Here is a 20,342-nt window from a genome sequence, read left to right as displayed (position 1 = left end):
ACACACTCAGACACACACCTCTCCTCTCCCTCAACACACTCACCTGTTCTGGCGGTGCTCGGCGGCGGTTCTGGCTCTCGGGCGGCGGTAGCGCTTTGCGGGGCTCTCTCACCACATGAGAGCCCTGCCTTCCCCATGTGCTCGGCCGCTCTTCACCCGGTCCCCCATCTCGGGACCGGGACTCGATCAGGAGCCCTCGGGGCTCCTCGGACAGTGGCTTCCCTCTCGCGCCGCGATGGGGGCGGGACTTCCGGTTGGGGCCGCGGTGCGATTGGCCGGCTGCCCAACCGCTTCCGGGTCGTCGCAGGCAGCGCGGCGGCCCGGCGGGGACTCTACAAACTCCTGGGCTGCGGCGGTGAGTTGAAGGCACACGAGGGGTGGGCCCCTCTCTGATTTAAGTATACCGTGAGGAAGGCACTCGCACACACACACTCACACAAACAAACACACCCAGCGACACATATCAAGGCTCTAATAACGGGTATCTAAATATCTCCGCCATTATGATGTGAAGGCGACATTTCTCAAAAGAAGCGTGCTCGGTTTTTTCTTCTCTTATTTGGGCACTGCGCCTAATTAAAATGAGGCCACACGCTGCACAAACAGTGTTTCTGAACTGTGCCTCACTAAATACTGAACAGCATAATCACTGCTTAGCATCCACAAATTAATGACTAGCGATTTTTAAACAGCTGACAAATGTGAAAAAATGTAGACTTCTGAATACAAAATAGGTTGACATTTTGTTACGAACAAATGTTGGTATTGCGGCCGCAGTTTGTCAGAGGGATATCTTGCGATTACAGAACTGTTCGGCACGCAGTTTTTATGAGCTATTGCAAATGTTTAAAACAGTGTACAGCTATGTAAACGTTGCTTGATCTATGTGTGGCTAGATTAGCGTAATATTTACATGCGAGCTGCAATGAAGGATGATATGTGGGGATGAGCTGAAGTTACATATTTGTCAATGGTTTATTTATTCCAGAGTCTCAGAAAGTCACATGCACTTTCATGAAATAATGTCTCCTCTTTTGTTGTTTCAAAGCGCCTAGGCCTCAAATGTGGACTGAAAAGCTGTAGTTAAATACCAATACAGTACAATACAATGTTTGGTGTGTCTGAATGAGATTTAAACCCCTTATGTTATCGCATTAAGGTACGACTAAGTGCATTAACGTGTCAAAAGTAATTGTGCGAGCTTTCTATTTGTTTAGTTTTGGACATGCTCAAGATTTGTTACTCAGGCTTACCTAACATAAGAATAAAAGGAGCCACTTGTGAGTCTGTTGTGGCCAGCGAACTCTCCTCAGCTGTTATTCCAAGCTGTTGACTAAACCTATCGTGGCTTCAATTAAAAGTGCGTTTCAAGGGCTTTTTCAGGCTCTCTATATCCAATGAGCAAATATGTGCACAAAGTGCCACGCATAAACAAGGCCTATGCCCCCCACACGGTTCAAAATACCCCATTTTCTGACTCAGTTTCTGCACACCTACACTGCCCTCTACCTAAAGAAAAAAACATCCAGGCAGCTTACCGTGTGACCCCAAGGCCCAGCCCAAAAGACGCAGTGAACAACATGGGTGAAAGGAGCCCCGGCTTATCTTGGCCCACACCAATGCTTGACAGAGGCTTGTGGTCGCAAAGTGCGTGTGAGTTTTTTAAATGCTGTACTCAGTGATTTGTAGTCCTTAACAATTACACTGCTGAATGTGGACTCTCCTATTGGCTATCGTGATTGGAACTGAACGTTTTCTGTCCAACCCATACAGCCCAGTTTTCAGTTCCTTGTACTTTGCCTGTTATAACGCTCGTAAAAGTGCTCTCGGGTCATTTGTTGTGCTACCAATCTCACTGCTGCATGCTGTTGTCTCTCCCGCTTGTGCCTATTAATGTGCATCTTCCATCCAGTCCATGCAGATGCCATGCCGGTCTATTGTCCATACCCTTTTGTTTGGTCTTAGCTTCTTTAAAGTAATGCACTCGGGTCACGGGTGGTGTACTATGCTTACTAGTCTTATCTGCATGTTGTAGTCTTCCACGTAGGTATAGAGTGCTTATGGGAAATCATGGGCTCTTGTGCTCCTTGAAAGGGATGCACGGTGGGCGTTAGTGCACTCCTGTAGTGGCTGCTCCGGTTTCACTCTGTTCCCCCCTCCCCTTTGGCTGCAGACGGTCACACCTCATGTATTCCTCAGCAGCAGCGTTTCGGTGATAGAAGCTAACTCATCACTTACTGTGCCCACACTGTTCTTTGCCCTGTAATGAGTGCTAAACACGATCTCTTCGGGCACTCGGCGAACTATACTGCAGTTCAAATTGAGTAACATGTATTTGCATTCCAGGCATAGATTGTCATTTAAGAGATGGTAACACCGGTTTACAGGTTCTCATTATTAACTTACGAATCACTAATTCTTGACTTGTGTGTGTGGGTCTCTCTGTGTGTGCGTTTCGGACTCTGTGTGTGTGGCTCTCTGTGTGTGTGTGTGTGTGGGGGGCTCTCTGTGGGTGCAAATGCAATAGGTCTCGCGTTTGAGCGAGATTAAGGTATTGACATTATAAATGACAAAGCCATTTATTTATCTGTTTTCAAAACCAACACATAAATAAACATTTTGTCATTTACAATGCCAATAGCTCAAACTTTGGCAGAGGCGAGACCGTTGCATTGTAAATGCTTGTTTTACTATGTCTTTGACTGCAAAGTGAGAAAAAATTTTAAACACTAATCGCCATGCTAAAGGAATAAGCAGAAATTTGTCAGGAGACATGGCCTGACATTTGTCCTCTATTCTTGACCGCATAGCACTTGTGACAAGCTGAAAACAAAATGCAAAGGCATCTATATTGCCTATTCACCTTCTCAACTGAAACTCGTAAGGCCGTGGTGTGTGTGATAGTCTGCCTCGTAGATATGAGGTAAGACAAAGCAGTGCAATTCGCTGCATTGCCTTACTCTGCACCAGGGAAGAGTCCATGGGTTTTCCCATGTAACAGGTATGGTTTTTGACGCTGCCCCAGATTTACTTCATCACACAAACCTGGGAAAGTGCCTCCGAATGTATCTTGAACACATAGAAAGAGAAAAACGCCTCTCAGGATTGCTTTTAAGCAGGAGGGTGGCCCTTCCTGCACAAAAACAATCCTGCATGCAAGAGAGGCACCCTTGCACCATTGTGCAAGGGTGCCTGCATTGGCCTTACGCAGCACATTGTGCACCAGCACAGAGTGAAAGGACAGTAATGCAACGTATTGAACAAATACGGTGCATTCCTGCCCTTTTCTCATTTGTGTAGGGAAGTGCAGCCCGACGCCAATTCCCCATAAATAAGCCCCACAGTGACAATGAGACAGCATGCTAGACAGAGTAAACCTTTGGGCATTAGCATATTCACCCCACGAACCATATGAGGCAACATAAAACTGTGGCATGGGAAGCCATGAAAAAGCAACATTAACACCTTGCGTGCGGCGCCGATTTCCCCCCGGTGCTGGACATTCCATTCCTGGGTGTGGTCGTGATGGAACCATTCCGTCATCCGCACAGCTCAACCGTGAGGCATGATGGAATGGTTCCGTCACAAGCATCGAAGGGGTTAACACATAGTGGATATAATGGAGAGCTCATTATTGTGCAGTTCAGGAAAGGTAGATTAATAGCCTCCTTCATGTTTAACCTTATAAAAATTTTTTACTTTTACATCCATTGCGTAGTACAACAACAATGTAAGCATGCACTGGTGTAGGTAATGTCATGGGCTGCAAACCCAGTAGATGGAGAGATATCCAGTACTAGCGAAACAGTAGGAAAGGTCGGTAGACAATCCGTTACACAAGTGCCACAATCTACCTGACTTGGCATCATCATCACCTCCAACATAAAGCCGTGAAATATTCTCAAGGTAAAGAAACATGCATATAGCACAACAAAGTTGGGGAGGGTCCAAGGAGAAACTATATTTAAAGACCACTCAAACCAGCCTGCACCCCCAAGTAGACTAGTAACAAAAAGAAAAACTGGTTGCGGTCTATACTGAAGACTGAGCCAATGGAATAGAAGCAAGCGCATTTGTGTTAGACAACTAATGTGTGTGAATGCAAGGAAATGAATCCCATCAGCCCACCCATATGGCGGAACTTCGTCATCTGGGATTGAGAAGGGTCATGGTCCAGATAAGGAGACACACCTGAGGATGTTGTGTGTATTTCTCCAATTCTCCAAGACCACCCAAATGGATCCGACCTTGAATGTTATGTGTGGGTATAATGGTGTGGGAAAATAAATTGCAGTGAGGTAAATAATGTGAAACAGAGATCAGAAAAGGTGCTAGTTAAAATTGGCTACCATGATGTGAGGAAATGTTTATTGGGGATAAATCATGGTGTCAAGATTAAAAGAAAAGTGTATGGCGGTCTGAAATAATGACTGCCCTATAAAGTTGGTATCATGGTCAACATGTTTCTGCCATGCAGGGGCATCGCCCCTACCAGGCTTTCATCAGGACCAAAAATAGAATACACTACTGCAATGATGTACATAAATCAAAGTAAATTATGTTACCAAGTAATAGTACTGGAAAGGGGCTGTCCGCGAGTTACTCAGTGCGTCGGTATTTCCAGAATACTCAAAAAGGATTCTTTCCTGACAAGAAGTTCAAAAAACACATAGATATTCCATTGTACACCTGTATCTAACACAAACACAACATGCCCACTTTTGAGAACATATAGATTTTGCTTCATAGTCAACCTTTACAGTGATAGTGGATAACAATAATTGAAAAAAGTTGAAAAAAAGTTAAATATTACTCACCCAAAGAGTCTTGGGAGTAAACCTCACCTCTCCCGGCCACGGCTCAGTATTTGGAGGCCCCGCTCTGTATTTAGTGGAAAAGAAATTTACATATCTGTGGGTTATCCTAAAAAGTGAGACCCATCAGGTAATTTGTCCACTGCATGTGCTGCCATATGGAAGCACTTGAACAACATTGGTATTAAGTCACTTAGAGATTTGGAGATGGCTGGCAGATTAAAAGGCTAATGTCACGCACACCTAATGTGTACATTTCAACACTTATTGTTAGAAAAGCAGTGTTTTTATTCAAAAACACGTCACGGTGGGCGTGTGCGGAAGACGGCGTAAATCACCCGCACTGCGGCAGAATTTTTGCCACGGTCAAGGGGTTAAAGTAGTGACCCAGTGGCTGGCATACAGTGAGACAGACTTGTCCATGCAGTGAGTGACCTTTTGTGCTGCTGTCCGAGCAGTTTGCCAGGGAAAGAATGTGAGTAGAGCTATTAACATAACGAAAAAGGAGCGCCTTTTGTAGCAGTGAAGGCGCTTCCTCCTCCCACACAGGCGGAGGTTTAACTCCTGTTCAGAGGGTTCTGAGACAATGCACATTACCCACCAGACAGTAGCCCAGGGTGACCAACGTCCGTAATTGTGGACAGACAATTAGAAGACAGACAGACACAAACAGGTAAAGACAAATGGAGAGCAATAGAGGGTAGACAGAAAGATAGGTGTTCACAATTGAACAGAGACAGACAGATATATACAAAAACAGACAGATATCATTTTCAGACCAACAAATACATGAAAAGCGCATTTTTTCAACTTATTGAGCGTTCGAGAAGTTGTAGGGGGTAATGTAGATCGTGGCTGACTGTGTGCTCCAGTTCTTCGAGGTCTGAGAGTCTGCAAGCCTGGCACACGACGATGCTCTCCCAAAAATGCAGGAGGCAGACCCTGTAATGTAAACAGGAAACGAATGACTGAAAGCGTGCTCCGCAGGTCCTGGGCACCTTAAAGCCGTTCTCATTGGTCAAGCAGTGGAGCAGCGAGCACTACCATTGGCTTATGGCTTTCAAGCCAATCCTAGGTAGCGTCAGACAGTGAAAAGCATTACATTAATTGTTTGAAGGAACAACTTCTATGACTGTTACCTAAATTCAAATTCAAATTATAAGCTTTATTCGTTATCACAAGGATATCATGAAAGCATACATTACATTAATTAAATTGTAAAGAGGCAAATATAAGCCAAATGAAAAGCACAAAAAACAGGAGATAAAACATATATCATAAAAACAATATAAGTAACATGGATAAAATCGCAGATATATATAACCTATGCTATCGAGTTCCTAAATTTTAACAGCAATTTTAAGAACTTTTCCATGGTGAATATCACATTCCTATCCTCCAACTGTTGCAATCGGTCAAAAGCATCTTTACAAGACCTCAATCCCCAAATCTTCAGTAATGGCTTCAATAAAGATTTTCTGGGGGCTACGTAGTATTTACAAAATAATATAGAATGGATGTTGGATTGGGGTGAGGTGTCATCACATGGACAGGGGGGCAAATTTTGTGACCAGTCATTGCAGGAAGGAAAGGTCACTAGCCGAAAGAAGGAGCCCAGTCTAAGTCTAGAGAGGAGCATTCTTGAAAAACAAGGAATATCAGTTAAAAGATATAATTGTAGCCCCTGGGTCAAAGTAATCCTTTGAAAGTCCAGAATCGATTTCTTAAGTTTCTGAGTAGACCACCTCTTTGCTTCTAGATGGTCCATTAGAAGCTTTCTCAGGGCTTTCTTTGTAATGTGCTCCATGGTCACAGGGTCGGTAAAAAACTCTGGGCGCCCAATTTCACAGCAAACATTTTTAACATATAACATCCATTTTGTATGTTTTGCCCCCTCCAATTTTTGGTTATCCAAAATTATTTCTCGATTCAATGCAGTCTCAGTGGTTGTCCAAATCTTATGCCACAAAAGAAGGGGCTCAGTTTTAATTACGTCTGCAATAAAGGGTAACCCCAACTCAATGTGGATCATATAGATTGATGTTGATTTTGGCACCCCTAATAAGTACCTAAGGAACTGATTTTCCACTATCTGAATGGACGATATAGTATCAATCCCCCAGAGGCCCGCCCGGTAAATAGCGGTAGAGACACATTTTGCTCTGTAGATGGTAATGAGCTGCTTGACTGGTCTCCCCCCCCCAATTTACTGGCAAAGTCTCGGAGCGCCCCAATAGCTCTAGTAAAAGCAAGTCTCCTTGCTTTAACAGCAGACTGCCAGGTCACCTTTCTATGAAAGTGGATGCCCAAATATGGGAAATGTTCAACTGTGTCTATTTTTTGGCCTTCAATAAATATTGGACATGGGGTTTTCTTTGTTCCCTTACTACAAGCCAAGGAGAACGTCTTACCAATGTTTACTTTCAGGCCCCTTTCATGCATAAAGAGTGTAAATTTGGTAACTGCCCTTTGCAGCCCCAATCTTGTTTGAGACAGTATAGCCGCGTCCTCGGCATACAGCAGGATTGGGACGGCTTCACCCCCCACCTTCGGATAGTCGCATTCCACGCTCTGCAAATGATCACCAACAGCATTTATGTAGAGAGAGAAAAGCAGGGGAGCCAATATGCACCCCTGCCTTACCCCTCTCATAATAGTGAATCTTGGGGAACACTCCCCCCTCTGGCCATACCGCACCCTAGCCCCCGCATCCCTATACAAATTAATAATAAAGTTGAGAATAGATAAATTCATCCCCTGATGCTCAAGAGTACTCCATAGCTGTTCATGGTCCACGCAGTCGAACGCTGAGCTCAAGTCTATAAATGTTACAAAAAGATTACCCTTTTTTGCCTCCACATATTTCGACATTAAAAAGTATAAGTTCAAGCTCTGTTCAACTGTACCCCTACCCGTTCGGAAGCCATATTGAAGTCTGGAAAGTACATCCGCCTCCTCTGTCCATTTGTGGATGCGTTTTGAGATGATGCGTCCTGCAACCTTCATTAACGAGTCAAGAAGGGAGATAGGCCGGTAACAAGAGGGTACATGCCTATCTCCCTTCTTGTATATGGGTACCACAATCGCCTCAGCCCAAGTTGGAATCTGGCCATACGCATTTGCAGAGTTCAAGGCAGAGGTTAATAATGGGGCCCAAAGTCTATTTCGGCCTTAAAAACGTCCACTGGAATGGCATCTGGACCAGGTGCCTTCCTAGAAGGGCTCTCTCTTATAGCGAGCATAACTTCCTCACATGAAAAAACAATGCTAGAAGAACACCTACTCAAGCCCAATGTGGTGCCGTTGGTAAAAAGAATTTGGGACCACTGAAGAAATATTAGAGGGACTTGGTTTGCTATATAGCTGTTGAAAGTAAGCGGCCCATGTGTCTCCATCAATTGCCAAGTCCAACCTCCTCTCAGGCAATGTGACCCACGGAAGTGGGGCATTCACAAATTTCCAGAATGCTGAGGAATCGCGGCTTTCACAAGCTAATAACATAGTCCGCCAAGCTTCCGCCTTCAGAGATTTTTTCCTATTTTTTATGGCAAGGCGGTATCGAGCTCGGGCCTGGCGAATCTCCAGAGGTAGCTTTGGAAAGAATGTAGAGCTTTCTTCAAAGATTTTAGAGCTCTGGTGCAATCTTTGTCAAACCACCCTTTGAGTGTAATAGGGCCTGTCTTAAACTGGCGGGTAAGTAGCTTTTTTATACTTTCCTGTATTTTCAAAAAAGCAGTGAGAATTAATTGTGAATGTTCTGTCGGGGTCAAACAAATATGTACCTCATCCCACCTCTGTTGCAACAGGTTTTTAAGGAGGCTAGCAGGATTCATTTTTTCCCATTTTAGGGTATAACCATTTGTCGCCCCTATTTTAATTGGTTGATCATAGCTTATGGAGGGAATATTGTGACGATTGCTACAAGATGGTAACAAAATAGAGAGGGCCAGGGGATAATGTTTGCCATATATATGATGATCAAGGGTATCCCAAGATGATATCAGGGATGCATGTGTCCTAGAGAAGAGTACAAAATCGATAGTCGAATTTGAGCCTCTTCCATGAAAGGAAGGTTTAAATGGTCTCGGTGGAAAGCATAGGTCATTAGCAAATGCTAGGTTAAAAGTAACTAAAAAATTATTTAATACCTCCCCTGTTTTTGAGTGCAAAAAATGATTTAAAATATCATCAGAGTCATTTTCTGGGGTGGAAAAAAACTCACATGTTCCCCTTAAAGCATATTGACAGGTATGACAATTAAAATCGCCCATAAAGGCAAGCACCCACTCCCCCCCGCACTGCTCTTTAATAGAAGCAACTGCATGGGATAATTCATGTAGCGTTTTCTCCAAACCCTGTACCGGCACATTATTATAAAAGTTAATTATTAGTAGACTCAGTGATATGCCTATTTGGATAACAATTATTTGATACGCATGGCTGCAAAGATGTTTCCGAACCCTCAAACCTACAGCAACATTAACATATATACACAACCCCCCCCCCCCCCCCTATTTCTACCTTGCTTGCTCTCTATAGCTGAGGAATGGAAAGTCTGGAAACCCAAAAGATGTATCGGGCTTTGCACCCAAGTCTCCTGAAAACATAAGATTGAGAAAGAATTGACCACATCCAGCCATGATGGTATAGCTATTTTGGTAGAAATACCAGCCACATTCCAGCTGAGAATCTGTAGTTCAAAGAATGTGGCTCGACTTTCAGAGTGGGTATAAGATGTTTCTATATTGTTTGTCTGATGTACACAAGACAAAGTAGTTATGGAATCCAGGGAGGTTTCACCACTTACTAGCTCTTTGTCACCTAGGTTTATGGACAAGGTGGCACTGCTAGACAGTGATACATTAGAGGATTTACCAGGCTCCTTCTCCGTCTCATAATTATCTATACCAAGAGAGGAAAGTCATTCGTTGTCGTCCAAACCAGAAAGAGGTGCATAGTGGTTATAGCAAGGATAGTTCCAAAAAGGAGTTGTAGATGGCAGATATTGGCCATATCCGGTAAAGTTATGTGAAAAAGGAGTAGGGAATATGTTTTCCATGAGTCTGTGCCTAGGGGGATAGGGGTTATATGGTAATCTTTGATGACGAGGAAAAGAATAGTTATCATAATGCTGTCTAGGACGGGGCCTATCGCGGGGCATTAGGGATTCCGGATAAAAGTAAGATAAGACTTTGGGTGTAATCGAACCCCTGTCATTATCTATAAACCAGTCCCTAATGTGCAACATAACTCTAGGATCTTTGAAGGTAATAATTACTACATCACCCTCTATGTCTTTAGGACGCACTCCAACCCAATTAGTCCGTCTCACAGTGATAATATCACATCTATATGGGGTGGCAATGGCCTGTTAGTTTTTAGCCAATAATGGACTTTATTATTCAGGCTGGAGTGGTTTTCATGGGATCCTGAAGGTAAAGGCAAAACCCCCGTTATTACAATAACGTTATGTGAAGCAGCTGGAGGTAAATCCACGTTTCTTTCACCTGGAGATCTTGTGGATTTTAAACCATCTTTATTCGTGCCCGGTATGGACTTTTTGTTACCCATTCTGGCTGATTCCATGAGAGAATTTATTTGGGAAGACTGTGACTGTGGGTTTAAAAGCGTCTTTGATGGAACAGTAGAAACATTGTTATTGACTGGTTTTAATTTATCAGAAGAAGGTTGAGCAGTAGGAGTACTAACTCCAGGTATACTCTTAACCTTACTTATTATTTTTGCTGACTCCTTTATGACAGGTGGTTTAGCTATATCCTTACTGATTGGGGTTTTTAGAGTAGGACGTTCCATGAGGATATCCAACTGCACACCTATTTTCTTAACTCTCTCTACTATTGGAAGTAGTAGAGCTTTCAGTAGGTGTTCCATTGCATCAACAAAGTCTTTTATAGAAGGTGGAACATGAGAGGGGTTTATTTTTTCAGATATTTTAGCTACCCCTTCTACAATTCCAAATATTTCTTTCCTAAGTAAGTCTTCAGAAGGCAATAGTTTACGGGCTGGAGTGTTTATATTTCCCAAGCCTCTTTTTCTACGTTTTTTTGGGGGTGAACGAATAATTTGCTGTTTCTTTTTTATAGGGTTTGTTACAGACGGAGCTTTTGTTTTTGAAACCACAGGAGGAAGAATATCTGATTGCATTTGCTGTTCAGCCCCCATACATGATGTCTGTACCCCAGTGGGGATTAGAATAGAATCTTCAAAAGCCTGCGGAAGTTTGGGCGTATCAAGATCAATAAGATCGATCATTACATTACTACTGGGGGGAGCTAAATCTAATTGAGTAGCAGCGAGTGTGCTATTTTTTGGGGACAAACTAATTTGAAATATGAGGGGGATACTCTCGGTATTAAACAGATCAGCGTCTGTATTTTCCATGGAGGCGTTATCCAGATGTGAACCATTGGTAACCTTGGAAGAAGAGACAGTTGCCGTGTTTTTTATCAGCCCAATAGAAAGACGGCGAGCAGCCCTCCGCTCCGCAAGTGCCATGTCTCTATCGAACTCTGCAATAGTTCTTGTAAAATATTTATCCAAAGGACTCAAGATAGAAACACCTACCCTGGGTTGCAGGTTGTCCGGAGCAGGTGTCGACATTTCTGGAAATGTTTAATGATAAACGTATTAGATCACAATGACCAGGTGCGAAGTAGTAGACGTTAGGGAATATGCCACGCCACGCCTTGTTTAGCCATGGAGAGCCGTAAAGGGCCCGCTCTTTGCCCGGTCTTCGCCCCGGGCTACGACCCGCGCGCGTCCCGCGATGCGCGTTAACAGGTCCTCTTACAGTTAACAAGGAGGCATGGCACTGGGAGGGGGCGCGGCTCGGCCGGGAAGAGGAGCCAGCTGTCGGTGTTTGCAGGAATGCTGGTCCTCGCAGTCCCGGTCGCCGCGCCTCTCGCCTCCTCTGCGGTCACGCAGGTATGTCACTCCAAGTAAAGGTCCATAAAGAGGGCAGGGACCTTATTTCGCTACTCCTGTAGCAGGAAACCAAGTCAAATGCTGGAAACCTCTCTCGAGCGGCTCCCGCGAAGCGGGGGTCGCGAGAGGTAAAGAACAATCAGGCAGAAGGCGTGACACTGGGAGGGGGCGCGGCTCGGCCGGGAAGAGGAGCCAGCTGTCGGTGTTTGCAGGAATGCTGGTCCTCGCAGTCCCGGTCGCCGCGCCTCTCGCCTCCTCTGCGGCCACGCAGGTATGTCACTCCAAGTAAAGGTCCAAGAAGAGGGCAGGGACCTTATTTCGCTACTCCTGTAGCAGGAAACCAAGTCAAACGCTGGAAACCTCTCTCGAGCGGCTCCCGCGAAGCGGGGGCCGCGAGAGGTAAAGAACAATCAGGCAGAAGGCGTGACACTGGGAGGGGGCGCGGCTCGGCCGGGAAGAGGAGCCAGCTGTCGGTGTTTGCAGGAATGCTGGTCCTCGCAGTCCCGGTTGCCGCGCCTCTCGCCTCCTCTGCGGCCACGCAGGTATGTCACTCCAAGTAAAGGTCCAAAAAGAGGAAAGGGACCTTATTTCGCTACTCCTGTAGCAGGAAACCAAGTCAAACGCTGGAAACCTCTCTCGAGCGGCTCCCGCGAAGCGGGGGCCGTGAGAGGTAAAGAACAATCAGGCAGAAGGCGTGACACTGGGAGGGGGCGCGGCTCGGCCGGGAAGAGGAGCCAGCTGTCGGTGTTTGCAGGAATGCTGGTCCTTGCAGTCCCGGTCGCCGCGCCTCTCGCCTCCTCTGCGGCCACGCAGGTATGTCACTCCAAGTAAAGGTCCAAGAAGAGGGCAGGGACCTTATTTCGCTACTCCTGTAGCAGGAAACCAAGTGAAACGCTGGAAACCTCTCTCGAGCGGTTACCTAAAATCATGAAAATGACAATTCGCGTCCGTTAAAGATTCTATTACGGACAACGGACAGGAGGTGAAAATTATGGATGGTTGGTCACCCTATCTTCAGACAGGGTTTACCAGCAATCAGAGTGAAAGAATCCGAAGGAACATCCGGCTACCCACAATGCATTGCAAATAGATATTGACCCAAACCCAAACCAAAATGCATTTTTTGTTAATTACAGTTTATTCAAGTAGTTTAATGTGCAACATGTACGAGCTTTTCTCTCCATCTTTTAATGTCAACACCGGACAGTTCGCCGCCCTAACATTTATGGACATCTTAATTGTAACACAGTCAAGCATACAACCTGAGGTGTCAAGTAGAAATTGGATTACATCTTTGACGTCAGTCGCACTTCGTGTGTTGACTGATGACAAGTGTTATTCGAAATACATGGAAGGTCTTTTCTACTGTAAAGATCTGAGATTGCTGTATTAATAACCTTGTATCTGTAAATCATGAAGAGTTGTCTCTTCAAACATTAATAGATTCAATTAATCAAAAAAAAACTCCCAACAGTTCTAGGGTTTTGCTACACAAGTGTATGTTCCCAATCGTTCGTAAGTTTCACGAACTACCGTCATTTGAGCCTTTTGTCCGTTGTCTTTGAGGGTTTCTTTCAGTGACGCCTATTGTTCCTGATTTTGGGGAAAGCCGCAAGCTGTGCAGTTACCCCGCTCGCACTTCTCTTTTGAACACACGAGGCTGCAGCAGCCCCTCCCCCACCTCGCTCAGTCTGTGCATAGGCCCATTGTCATTCTGACTGTGGATGATTATCACATAAAGAATGAGAAATGGGCCGAAGAGCAGAGACGCCAGTGGTTAATTTGTCAAATAAAGAGTGCCTGGTCTCTCCTCTGGAGGCTGCGCTAACAGGAGAAATGTGCTGGTGCAAACTGCCTCCTGACTAGAGTCCCGGCACTTGGCCTAATGGCTAGAGCTGCTGATTTTGGAGCTGGGGAACGGTGTTCGAGTCTCGGCGTAACTCAATGTCCTAGGAGACTGGGGAAAATCATCTGCCCTCTGACTGTGTCCTTAACTGGTGCTATAAGCACCTGTGCCAAGAATTAGGTGCCGGTGCTGAGCACCGGAAGCACCGGCTCAAATTAAGCACTGAGTGAAGCACCTGGTATATCTGTTTAACTGGGGGTGTCACGGGCTCAGATAAAAGTGGTTTTTGGCACTTTATTTATTTAATTAAATTTATTTGATTTAATGCAATTTAATATAGCGCAGACTTTATCCAAAGGTGTCAGACCGATTCAGAATAGAACCAAGGACTTTCTGACTTTGATCTGTGGCTCTCAGCTCAGCATAAGACAGAATAACAAATAAACACAGCAGACTAATCACCATGATGCAGCTGTGGGTAGGGGGCTAAAGGGTGCCAAAGTAGCCAAAAGTGTGGACAGAAAGTGAAGTGCACAATTGTCTCAACCTAATATAAACTTATTTTCGACGTCTACTTGTGTTGGTTGTCTATTTACTTACTTATGTACTATTGTGCGACCTCCTCTGATCTGTCTGTAAAACGTACCTTTTTTCCCGAACTTTTGTCCTGAAATTTTACCTACTGTCCTGAATTTTGTCCTGAATTTGGACCCTTCGTTCTGAATTTTTACACTCACTGTTCTAACTTTGCCCCTATGCCAGTTGGTCACCCTAGCGTAGGTTACGTTGCGTGTGTTAAAATGTCTTTAACCATCAAAGATTTATGTTACAATCAGGTTGTCGGAGACACACTTTAACTATCAAAGACTTTCTTACAAGCAGGTTGTCGTAGAAGATTCTGTTTCATCTGACCGGACGGTGCTGCAAGGGCTTTCATAGCTCACTGGGTGTCGCATCTGTTGCAGTGCTTGTGGAGGGAGAGAATTTCAGCACCATCAAACCTGCCTTTCATCTTTGAAGTGGGTGGAAGAGCCAAGAGTCACTGCATGAAATACCACATGTGGCTTTGCTACCTCCTCCTTAACTTAGTGCTTTGAAGCTGCAGGAAGCACTAGAAAACCTGACTCAAAAGGGGAAAATACATAATATAACTAGACTGCAGTTGTTGCACCATAAGGCTTGGGGCTAATTCATTATGGATTTGTGATGTCCTTGTGTCTCCTTTCCTCAGACGCGCAACACAAGCCCCGCAGTCCCCGCGATGCGCGGGGCACCCGAGCTGCAGGGGGCCCCTCAGCACAATACTTAGGTTTGAGAGCTCCGTATTAAATCTGGAGCGAGCGGGCCCCCTCAACTTTGCACATGGCAGCTTAAATCCGACTTCCGGCATCAGAGTCATGTGTCCATAGTGATCGGCTGTGAGGAGCTCTAGCGTACACGCTTCAGATCTTAAATTGAATAATCGACTGCCCGAATATACGGATTTCCCTCACGGCACTTCCATTGCTGAGAATAACCATTACCACGGTTACTTATTGTTTTTGTCCAGCACTCCAGGACTACTTTTTGGCCCAGCTGGGTGAATATTATTACCGGCAGAGCAGCATTTTCAAAGACAGTAACTACTGCTGAAATTGTTTAGCCCAGCTGGGTTGGAATTATCACCGGCTGAGCGACTACAAGGACTCTTACTCCTTCATACAGCCCTGAGGAAGTCGCAGAATTAGTGTCAACTTGCGACGAAACAGGTGTCGGCTGGTTTCTGTTTTGGCTCAATGAAAACTGAATTAAAGACAAAGCAACATCCTACCTTCAAGAATATGTTTCATTGTTTCTATCATTATTAAGATCCTGTAGTTATATACTTTCTGTTTGATTACTCTTATGTGTGCCTAGGTTTTGGCTAAAATCTGTAATTGTGAGGGATCTTCCCACACGAAATTGAGGGGTTATAAGGTTTATCTCCTCACCTAGCAGCACCATGAAAAAAGTTTTCTTTTTTTCTATGTACACATGCGTTAACTAACAGAGCGTCTATCTCTCCCTGGCCATTAAAAACCCTTCGTCAGAGACCCACTCACAGGTGCTTTATGTTGTCATCCTTATGCCCGCCCTTACTACCCTGGCGGGAAGTTCTTATAAATGCTTTCTACTAGATCCAGCGCGCCACATTTCACCCGATGGTATACCAGTATTTCATGGCAATCCACGAAAGTCTGTGTCATAACTACATACCATACTATGCCACTACATAGCACAACATTAAATAAAATGAAAAGCATAACGTACCATACTAAATGAGACGGTGAACTTGGCTTCTCCTTACCCATCACAGAGAGCATAGTTATCTCTCAGCTGTCTTGGATAGCAATGGTAACAACTGGGCAAAAGGCCATTACACAGAAGGTGCAGAACTGGTGGACTCTGTGTTGGATGTAGTAAGGAAAGAGGCGGAGAGCTGTGACTGCCTTCAAGGTTTTCCATGAGATGTCCCTCATGTGTGGCACAAAGCTGCGCTATCCCTATCCTGTGACAGATAGCAGAGCTATGCCTCACCTTTCACAGCAGAGCACAGCACAGATGTATCTCACCTAAGCTACTCCTCACACAACACAGAGAGCCAAGTCAGGAGCGTAACATGGGCAATTGCACTCCATGCGGTGCAGGAGCCCCCAATACTTCAGGGGGCCCCCATTCAGCCCAAGACCAATGAATATATGTGAGACATGCAAGACTTGGGGGCTCCTGATCAAATACTGCAGTGGGGCCCCCATCATTTTGCCTTACGCAACTGAGCAGAGCTATCCTACATGCATTGCAGAGAGCAGAGCTATCTTTCACCCATCACAGAGAGCAGAGCATCCCTCACCTGTCACAGACAGGAGATCTATGCATTACCTGTGAGATAGCAGTGCTACTTTTAAACAGTCACAGAGAGCAGAGTTATCTCTCACCTGCCACTTAGAGCAGAGCTATCTCTCACCTGTCACTTAGAGCAGAGCTATCTCTCACCTGTCACTAAGAGCAGAGCTATCTCTTGCCAGTCACAGACAGCTCACCAGTGACCGCAGAGTTACTCCTTTCCCGTCAAATAGAGCTGAGCTATGCCTTGCTCTGCAGATTTGTCCCTGGATAGGTGTACGTAAACCAGATTTGTCTCTGGATAGGTGTACTTGAACCTGTCCATCTGAATGTGTGGCTACTAGTTTGCATGTCTATCTGGGTGTCTGTCTTGCCGTTTACAGAAACACCTCTATTTTCATAGCTCAGGCAAGTTAGAAAAAGGGCGGTAGGACCCAAACACTAATTGCATACCAGCCCGCAGGCACACTCCTTGATACATCTCTTATTCATTCAAGATAGATTGATGGGTTGCAAGATTTGTCCCCTTCTGAAACACTATCATACGAAAATCCATCATTTTATACCCACGCCAGACACACCTGGGCCAGAAAAAGGTTGAAATGCCCCCACTAGCCCTCCTGTTCTCCAGCCCCAATGGAGACCCTCCATCGGTTACATCCTCAATCACTGATGAGCTGGCCTCTTAGAATTAACACTGGACATAGTAACACTGCACATAGCTTCATGTGCATAGCTGATGACACTGTGTACTGGTCTGCACTGTATAATTATTGCAAATAGCATCTTCCACAGTGACAGTTGTAATGAAATAATTATCTTTAGACGCTAAAGAACAGTTAGCACTTTCACAATAGTGAATGAAAAATTAATAAGCAGTGAGAGAGGTGATGATTTTGGGATCCTCCCTAACCTAGGGGGAGAATCAAGCAGATGCCTTGAAAACAAAAATCTCATCTTATTGAATGATTCGGTGGTGGTCCCATCCTCCTAGGACCACCCCAAGCACAGTTATTGGTAAAAAGACAATCCCTACCAAAGGCCCTGCAAAGCATTATGGAACGAGATTAACAGTGGGCAGTGAATATTATAGGGCCTTATTTATGAGGTTTTGCCGTAGGGCAGCGCAGCAGCCCTTCCTGCTGCGCTCCCCTATGGCAAAAGAAAAGAGCAGGAATGCGCCGTATCTATAAGATACGGCGCATTCCTGTCCTTTTCCCCAGCGCTGGTGCCCAATGGGCTGCCTGCGCCAATGCAGGCACCTTTGCACCATGGTGCAAGGGTGCCTGCATTGCGGGGATGAATTTTTTTGTACAGAAAGGGGAACCTTTCTGTATAAAAATAATCACAAGAGGCTTTTCCTCTTTCTACGTGTGCTGCAGAATGCAGCACACATAGAAAATGGAAAAACAAGGAGAAATAAAGATATTTCTCCAGGTTGCGCCTCCCCTGGGGAGGGGTAAGCTTTTGGCACTGCCTCAGATTTACGATTTCTCGTAAATATGGGGCAGTGTCAAAAGGCCACGGATGTTGCTGGGAACGCCCCAGCAACACCCATTGCACGCCCATTTAACTCAGAACACGGCGTTAAAGGGACTGATATTTATCAGGCAGCATTAAGCCAAAAAAAGTGGCTTAGTGCTGCCTGATAAATATCACGCATGCTTCTGCGTCACGAAACGTCACAAAAAGTGATGATACGATGGCGCAAGGGGCCTCATAAAAGAGGCCCTATAGTATCCAATATCAAAATAATTCTACAAAGAGCTGCAGTTCAACTAGTAGTTACTAGATGTCCCTCACGAGTCAAATGCAAATGCATTGAAATTATTCTTACATCAAGCTGCAGTTCCACTAGTCGTTACTAGATGTCCCTCACAAGTCAAATGCATAAGCTTCATGAAAGGGTTTTAATGCTTTTGTATTTGACTCGTGAAGGACATCTAGTAACGACTAGTGAAACTGCACCTTGATGTAAGAATAATTTCAATGCATTTGCATTTGACTTTTGAGGGACATCTAGTAAGGAATAGTTGAACTGCAGCTCTTTGAAGAATTATTTTGATATTGAATACTATAATATTCACTGCCCACTGCTAATCTCGTCCCATAATGCTTTGCAGGACCTTTGGTTGGGATTGTTTTTTTGCCAATACCTGTGCTTGGGGTGGTCCTAAGAGGATAGGACCACCACCGAATCGTTCATCAAGATGTGCATAAGCTTCATGAAAGGGTTTCAATGCTTTTGTCATCTAGTAAGGACTAGTTGAACTGCAGCTCTTTGTAGAATTATTTTGATATTGGATACTATAATATTCACTGCCCACTGCTAATCTCGTCCCATAATGCTTTGCAGGGCCTTTGGTTGGGATTGTATTTTTGACCATAACTGTGATTGGGGTGGTCCTAGGAGGAAGGGACCACCACTGAATCATTCACCAGCATGATGTGCTCTTTCTATTCAAGGTATCTGCTTGGTCCTCCCCGAGGTTAGGGGGGGACTCCAAAATCATCACCTCTCTCAATGCCTAATATTTTCATTAACAGGTAGTTTTTGTGAATTGGCTATATGTATTTTAGCATGTTGTTATGTTATGTTAGGATTTGTTGAAGCGCAACAGCTGCCCCAGCAACGGGGCGTCCCGGCGCTGAGACCATAGCAACCTACTGAGAAAGAAGGGGGACAGGGGTCTAGGACTGTGGGAACAGGTGGGTTTTTATTGCTTTGCGAAAAGCAGAAAGATTTTGAAGCCGACGGATGTTAGGGGGAAGGGAGTTCCAAAGTTTAGCTCCCAGGGCTCTGAAAGAGCGACCCCCGATACGGCAAAGTTTAGTACGGGGGACCACTACTAGATGTTGACCTAACGAGCGCAGATTGCGCTGGGGGAGTAGAGTGTGAGAAGCAGGCGGAGGAGTTAAGGGCCATCCGTTCTAAGGATTTTGAAGGCAGTGGTAAGGGCCTTAAATTGAATTCGTGCTTCCACTGGAAGCCAGTGGAGTCTTCGTATGGTGGCTCTAGCGGAGCATCTCCTAGGAAGACCCACTATAGCTCTGGCCGCAGAGTTCTGAATACGTTGCAGCCTGGTTGTCTCTGCTTTGTTAGCGCCTAGTAATAGGACGCTAGCATAGTCCAGCCGGGAGAGGATGATGGATTGGACTATGAGCTGCCGTGTTTTGGGATCAAAAAATCCAAGAATGGGTTTGAGGCTTCTTAGTAAGCCAATGCACGTAGCTGCTACTGCACGTAGCTGCTACTTTTTTGGTGTGGGTTTGGTAGCTCAGCGAAGAGTCCAGCCAGACTCCCAGTTTTTTTTCCAGGGATTTAGACTGGGGAATGGGGCCGAGCGAAGATGGCCACCAGAGGTCATTCCAGCAGCTGGTGTTCTTACCGAGGAGCAACACCTCAGTTTTCCCTGCATTGAGTTGTAAACAGTTTCCCGTCATCCAGCGGGCAACTGCAGCAAGTCCATTCCTGAATCTCTTGGCAGAGGTTGAGGGGGCCTCCGTAAGAGTAAAATTGCTTTATCAAAGCATTTGTGAGTATTGTTGGTATTGCTGCTACACTATTTGTTACATCTTGCAAGGGTAGTACTATGCCCAGGGTTAGTTATACCATGGTTATTGTACTATGCTATGTGCATTTTCCGTAAGACGTAGCAGTGCAAACTACGCATGCTTCGTGAGCGAAGTGTACTACTATGCCCAGGGTTATTAAGGGCCTGATTATGATTTAGGTGCAGAGGTGATGGTGCATTTGTGGTAAATATTTTAGTAATTTATCTTGATCGGAATTTCTATAATATCAATAAGGTCAAGTATGAAGAGCAGAGTCCGTGGAGGTTAGAATTCAGGGTCTTTATTCAGTAACTCGAGTT

Source organism: Lissotriton helveticus, chromosome 1_1, assembly GCF_964261635.1.
Source record: "Lissotriton helveticus chromosome 1_1, aLisHel1.1, whole genome shotgun sequence".
Taxonomy (NCBI): Eukaryota; Metazoa; Chordata; class Amphibia; order Caudata; family Salamandridae; genus Lissotriton; species Lissotriton helveticus.
Note: the sequence above shows the minus strand (reverse complement) of the source record.